The sequence below is a fragment of the Pituophis catenifer genome, unplaced genomic scaffold (genome assembly GCF_029215685.1).
Source record: "Pituophis catenifer annectens isolate HBS135680 unplaced genomic scaffold, rPitCat1.0.hap2 SCAF_3, whole genome shotgun sequence".
Taxonomy (NCBI): domain Eukaryota; kingdom Metazoa; phylum Chordata; class Lepidosauria; order Squamata; family Colubridae; genus Pituophis; species Pituophis catenifer.
In genome coordinates, this window is record NW_027256883.1 from 66347052 (window position 1) to 66354871 (window position 7820).

Below are 7820 nucleotides of genomic sequence, written 5' to 3' on the forward strand. Positions count from 1 at the left end.
AGGTGAAATTGCCTTTGAAGTAGCTCCTTCCTTTTTCCTATCTCAAGAACAAATGTGATATTCCACAAAAAAGGGGGAAGGGTTGTGGGTTTTTTTTTTTTTCTGAAGCAGGCAAGTAGAAAAGACTGTAATCCAAATCACACATTTTGACGTATGTAAAATTTTGGTTTAAACTTGTATTCATTCTCTCTGGACTACTTCATACAGTGTTGTTTTCTTTCGTTTTGATTCAGTTGAATGTTCCCACCCAATTATGTTGATTCAATAAATAATTGTAGCTTTGGCACAATAGATTAATCCGGGCAAACTTCCTCATACTAAAATCAGCAGAATCTCCAATTTATTGGGGGGGGGGGGGGGAAAGGATCATAAAAATAAAATAAAGTATCACAGAAATAAAGAAAAAAATCATTCTGATCTGCTGATACCCTAAGTGAGGTATCTTTGCAAAACTGGCCTGCTAATCAGATGTTTCTTTTCCGGTAATTTTATTAAAGATTATAATTTACAGCAGTAAAAACTAATGCAAACTGAAAAAAGATAGAATAAAAAGAAAGAGCTAAAGGTACAGAAAAGAAAGAAAACAAGTGACAAATAGTAAAATAGAAAAGAAAATAAGAATACTGTAAAGAGAACTAAAACAAATATATAAAGCACTTTCCCTCTTCATTTCAAGTATAATTTTAATAACTTCTCTTTAAATCTAGCAAATGACTTCTTCCGTAATTTCATCTCTAATCTATAAACAAATCCATAAAACATTATTTCAGTCCTGATGCCAGCAAAAGTCTATTAAGGATTACCAGAAATAACAACATATCTATTTTAACTTTGATCAAATAAACCAACTTTGTATTTCTTTCTTTTACTACTAACAATCTTAATCTTTTTTATTTGTATTACTTCTAAAATACTAACAGAAAAATAATTATAATGCAGATACATGCATTCTCAAAAAAAAAAGAGAACAATATATAAAACCTGATTTAAAAAGAGAAGAAAGAAAAAAATACAACAGAAAAAATACACTGTTGTAACATTTACAATGTTATACAAGATTCTTTGAAACATTAGCAAGCCTCTTTTGTAAATCCAATATAGGAAAATTATCCAGATGACTCTCCTGGTTTATTGTTTGCATGTCTCTTTTAATTTAATAATTAAGTATGTCGGTTTCTTTTGTACGTCCAGTGTAACACTTTTCCCATGTCATATCCATAGCCTTTCATTTGTAAATCTTTCAACCCAGTCTTAATCTTTCAGGTAGAACATGTTCCTCTTTCAAAACAACTTTTAGACACAGCGTCTCCACCATCCAGAGCACAAATAGGCGATCTCCTGTACTCTCCCTATCCAAAGAAGTTCCAAATGCTACTTTCTGTGAAACATAACAGTACCAAAACAATCAGACCAAACTATTCTTTGGGAAAGAAAGAGCCTTCAGGAATAATTATTCTAGGCTGAGTACAACCAACACATTTGGGAAGGACTAGTTTAGAGAAGTCTGTGTTAACCATTGCACAGATGTAATGTTTCTAAAGCATTCTTCAAACCTCTACAGGTAGTCTTTGTTTAGCATTCACAATTGGGACTGGCAACTCAGTTGTTAAGCCAAGCTATATGAAAACGTGACTGTACTTATGATCATTTCAGCTTTCCTTTACAGATCTATGGGGGTAGTATATGTGACGGTTGATCATAAAGTTACTTTTTCACCACTTTTGTAACTGCAAGTAGTCTCTAAAAGAGCCCTGTACTTTAGTGGATATCAATATTTATTGCTGTTGACCCATTAGTAAACGTTCAGTTTGATGAAAAATATAAAGATATAAATACTACTGTCTTTTCCATTTTTACCAGACATTGGATAATATCTTCTATAGATATTGGCAAACAGTAAGAATAATTTCCTTTTCAGCATTGTTCTGCTGTTAGGCCCACAATGATGTTGACATTCTTCGACTTCTCTATTAAAGTACCAATGTGTTTGAAAAAAAGGATGTCAGGTCCACTATCTTCGGCTTGGCACCTTGCTGGCAACCTGCCATCAAAGCACTGGGGAAGGGAGGGGTAACACAAGGGCAATAAATATGTGCCTATGGTGGGAATTAGGGAGGAGGGAACGAGAGCAGAATATTTTGGAATCCGGTCCATGCCACACATCTTCAAGGCCGTTTGCCTGAGAGTGGAATTTCACCAGCCTCAACACCTCAGTGTTTCCCAAAACATCTCGGCAATGTCGGATTGGCTAAAGATGGATTGATCATGTGGGGGAGGAATAGGGAACCAAGGGGCATAGCCTGGCTTTATTGCAACGAGCATCTCTTAGTAAAAGTACTTTTCGCTTCAACCAAATGGAGTCAAGAGTTTTCCTTTTCTAAGGGAACAGAGTGGGGTAGGTCTGACACAGGGCCTCTTGAAGACATTGGGATGCCTCCAGTGCAAGTGAACTGGTATTTACCTAATTTTATAAATGGACTGATGACTAACCCTTTTTTCACAGTTGGGATAGGACAACACCTGTCACTGAACTTGAAGAAAACAAGATAGCTGAATGTGCAAGACAGATGCTGCCCTCAGCTTTCTCTTTCCACAGTTGCTGCCATCTCCCAGCATCTGAGCCTGAGGCAATTGCCTCAAACTGCCAAATGACAGAGTCATCCCGTCTGAGGATGAAAATGCATCAAACAAATATTTGGGAATCAAGCTGAACACTTAAAATTAAACGGAAGCTATAAATAATATATGTCTTCTTCATTCTCTTTCTCAAGTTTCTGTCTATGAGATTATAAGATTAATTAATGCATTCTATTTCTTTGCATTCATTGACTAGGTTATAACATAAATAGAAAAAAAACTGTTAGATATAAAAATAATAGATCACAATGCATTTGTGGGATCAGTTTATCTCTGCTTATTTTCTTATGAGCTCCCATAAAGAGGGAGGAAATGACCATAAGGTATTCACAAAGGAAAACAAAAAGTAATGTACGATAAATTTGTTCAGAGAATTCATAATTTAGCATGGAATCACAGCAAAATATAACTATCAGGTCCTAAACACATACAAAGTATCATCATTGTCCACCCATTGGGTACATTAGATCTCTGTCTATAGCAGAGTCACTACATGGAAGACAAATCTGACCCAGTAGAAACTGCCAGTTGTGCCATTAAACACAATATGACCCACTGACTGTTCTTGTCCCCAAAATCATCGTTTGTTGATGGCCCAAATGAAACAAACAAAATGTTAAAAAGTGATGATATTTATGTAGTTACTTACCAAGCACATCTAAATTATATTAAAGTAACCAAAATATCTTTACAATCACCAAGGCACGTCACAACTTTTGAGCACCCCTAATATTTGGAAATTGAAAGTTGAAAATTTTGACACGCCCTAAAATTGGCCCAATAGGAAGAGAAAGAAAAGTGCCCTCAAGTTCCAACCCTTCAGATGTCCTAGAAAGACGCCATGGTCAGGATTGTTCCCCGAAAGTCTTCTGTTAACAAAAAAGAGATTATTGCTTCTTCAGATCCAGGACCAATGGAAAGACTGAGGAATCACAGGAACTGTTAAGGAAGAACTGCAGGGGAATGCTTCATGAAACAATTGGCAGCAATTCTTTTTGGTCCTAGAAAATGGCACTTCCTCAGGCTGCAAATGGTGTGTGGCAGAGACTGTACCATCTGATTAACCAAGTAGCACCTGCAAAAAGATGCCCAGCCTGGTTGATTTAAGCAAGATCACTCTCACACATTCTCACTATTGCTTGGACATGAAATCCTTTCTTATCATGGCTGTACACATCCCACATCAAGGAGACATTGATCACCTCTCTTAACAATGAGTCCAATGGTTAATTTAAAACTATCCAATGGACAATTTAATTAGCCCGCAGGAGCAAGCATATGAGTATTTTAAAGGAAATATTTATTTTAGATTAAACTTCTTAAAAGGTGATGATGATGAGGAAACTGAGCAAAATTGCAGATTAACAAACAAACAAATATAGCACAAAAATACTGGATTAACCAATTCAAGAGTTCTATATTTTCCCCATGTTTGTTTAAAAACAGATTACAGATATTCCTCAAGTTACAATGATTCGTTTAGCAATCATTTGAAGTTCCAATGGCACCAAACGAAAGCACTTACATTTGGTCCTTTAAGTTCCAAGTGTTGCAGTTTTCCTGCAGTCACATGAACAATATTTGGGATCTTGGCAACCAACTTTCACTTATGATCAGTTGCAGTATCCTGCAGTCATGAATTGTTATTTGCAGCCTTCCCTGCTGGCTTCCCACAAGCAAAGTCAATAGGAAGTTGGCTCAGATAAGTCTCCCACATCCCATCTTGGCCTTTTTTCTCCCTTCACTTGCATGTATGTATTATACCCTCCTTTTCCCCTTTGTTTGCACACCCACTCACCAATGCCTACTTTCCCTGGGTGTCTCTGTACTTGCACCCATCAGTGCCTTCCTTCCCTTGGTCCCTCTGTGCTTGCACATACACATGTAACCGATGCTCTCTTTCTTAGGCCTCCTTGCATTCACACGCTCTCTCCTTTCCAGGCCTTCCTATGCTCACCAACACACACACCCTCCTTCCCTGGCCTCCTTGCATTCCTATCGGTTGCGCCACACTGCAGCAGCCCTCTCCCTTAACTCACATGTGGCCTGCGCTGGCCCTCTTAGGGTCTCCCCCACACCCTGAGGCACTGCCACAACTCCTTACCTGGGCCACCCCACTTAATGACCCACACATCTCAGGTGACAATGGCACTAGGGACTGCCTGGATTGCCACCACTAATGTGGTCACATGACATCATGCTTTATGACCACTGTTTAGCAGTGGTTCCCATTGCCATCATAACTCAAGGACTACCTGTATTGCATTTTTGAGTTTTTTAAAGTCTATTATTGTAACAGACAGAAAAAATAAGGAAATTGAAACAACGGGTTTTATCTTGTATGAAGCTTTTATTATAGCTAAATGTTTTGCAAGTTTAGCTCAAATCTTATAAAAACTTTTCCTAACATTGCTTACATACGCAGAGAAGTGGATCCTGAAAATTTGTTTTAACTAAACCTGAGGATTATAAAAATCATTGTTGCACTTTGATGCAAAGCTCCCTCTAGCGTTCACATGAAAAAATTCCGTTTAGACTATTCATAAACACAAAACCAATGTCAAAATTCATCCAATGCCTCTTTCTGTCATTATAAGTGATCCTCGTTTAACGACCACTCATTTAATGACTATTCAAACTTGCAATAGCACTGAACGACTGGACCTTATACTTACAGATGGCACAGCATCCCTTGGTCACAAGATCACAAACCAGATGCTCATCACACAGATCGTGATCATGACGTTAAAACATCCCAAATTGCAATTTGTGACTTTCTCTGCCAGCTTCCCACAAGCAAAGTCATAGGTTGATAGGTTGGAAGTCATAGTCAGGTAAGATCCTTGCTAAACAACCTTCATGGTCCTTGCTTAATGACAGCAACTGGGTGTCAGCCCTGGCGCACCTGGCGGCTCGGGGCTGCCATTCCGGCAGCAACGGGTAACACTGGGGTCGGGGTCAGTTCAGCCTCAGTTAAAGAGTGGAGGAAGGATAGCTCTCTTCAAACACAAGAGGGGTCACGTAGAGGAAGATCAAAACCTTGAAACAGAGGATAAACTGTTTAAAAAGTCCATGATAAAATTGACTGCATGATAAATAAACTTCAAATTTTGCTTATAAATATAGATGGCCCTCATGGGCCCCATTTTTGGCTGTGACAGCCTCCTGCAGCCCTCTGCCAGCAAAAATAGAGCTTGGGGGGGCATGCGCAGCCCCCCTGGGCCCCGTTTTCGGCCACAAGAGCCTCCTGCAGCACTCTGCCAGCAAAAATGAGACCCACCTACCCTGGCCGCACCCATCCCGGGTGAGGTCAAACACAACCCTGATGCGGTCCTCAATGAAATCGAGTTTGTCACCTCTGGATTAGATTATAAAACTGGAAGAATTTGTAAAAATGTCAAAGGTCAGTTAGTTTAAGGAAAACCAATAACGACTTTTTGTTGAAAGAAGAAAAGACTGAATTATTTGGAGACCAGCTACATAATTCTATGGACTAAATCGGCAACAATAAATTGATACGGATTTGGGTAAAATTAAAAATTTAGACATTAAGTGAGGAAGGGTCTATGACTCCTGCAAAAATATATGGTCTCTTTCTGTGTGTATGTGTGTATACACATGTGTGTATGCCTACCAGTGTTGACTTCTAGAGGCTGCTTGGATATATCCCTGCAGTTTTCATGGCAAATTTCTTGGCCATTTCAGAAGAGGTTTGCCACTGCCTATTTCCTAGGTTGAGAAAAAGTGATTGGCCCCAAGTCACTCAGTTGGCTTCATGCTTAAAGCAGAACTAGAACTCACATTTTGTAGCCTGGTACCTTAACCACTATTATCAAACTGGCTCTCATATGCGTATTAGTCACTGCCATTTCCACTTGCAGCCAAATATTTTGGACAACATTGACAAACTGCAATCAATTACCTCAATCATAGGTTTGTGCAAAACCTATCACCTATTTGACTTCGTCTGTCCCAATTTGGTTATTCTGAATGTGATCTAGCATTTTTCTGGAAATTAATATCCATTTCTGATTCAGAAAATTAAATACTGAAATGTATTATAGTAGTAGGGTCTTATTCTGATTGAGGAATATTCATTACAACTGCCAATGGATATTAAGAGATGTCATAAAATATACAAATGAAGATATGTCTTATGTATTGCATCTTAACTGCAAATGACAGTTCAAATCTGGCTATAATTTTGTGTCCAGACCAGAATGTACCATATTTTTCGGAATATAAGATGCACCGGTGTATAAGACGCACCAAGATTTTGAAGAGGTAAGTAAGAAAAAAAGGTTTTTTGCCCTCCCCAGCCCCCAGGAGCACTCTGCAGGCCTCCCAAACCCTCTGTGCGCCCCATTTTTTGAAAAACGGGGGCATTTTTGCCCTCCCTGGCCCCCAGGAGACTTTGCAGGCCTCGCAAACTGTCTGTGCGCCCCATTTTTCACAAAAAGGGTGGTGTTTTTGCCCTCCCTGGCCCCCAGGAGCACACTGCAGGCAGTGGTGGGATTCAAGTAATTTAACAACCAGTTCTCTGCCCTAATTATTTCTTTCAACAACCAGTTTGCCAAACTGCTCAGAAAGTTAACAACCGGTTCTCCCGAAGTGGTGCAAACTGGCTGAAACCCACCACTGTCTGCAGGCCTCCCAAACCCTCTGTGCGCCGTTTTTCACCAAAACGGGCCCGTTTTTGTGAAAAACGGGGTGCGCAGAGGGTTTGGGAGGCCTCCAGTGCGCTCCTGGGGGCTAGGGGAGGGCAAAAATGCCATTTTTTTTGCAAAAATGGGGGCGTTTTTTACGCTGCCCAGCCCCCAGGAGCACTCTGCAGGCCTCCCAAACCCTCTGTGCGTCCTGTTTTTGAAAAGAAAAAAAAAAAGGGGTCAATTTTTTGCAAAAATGGGACAAGTGGTGCAGGGCTTCGGGAGGCCAAAAATGGCTGTATTTGGTGTATAAGACGCACCAACATTTCCAGCCTCTTTTGGGGGGGGGGGGGAAAGTATGTCTTATACTCAGAAAAATATGGTATATGTTTGGGTGTAATAATATTGTCATAAATTAACAGCACTGGAAAATCCCGTCCAGAGATTTCTTTGGTTTGAGATTGACCATTTTAATGAAACCACAACATTCATTCTGGAATTCCTGACACTCCTTGAGTCTAACATTCTATTGGAATT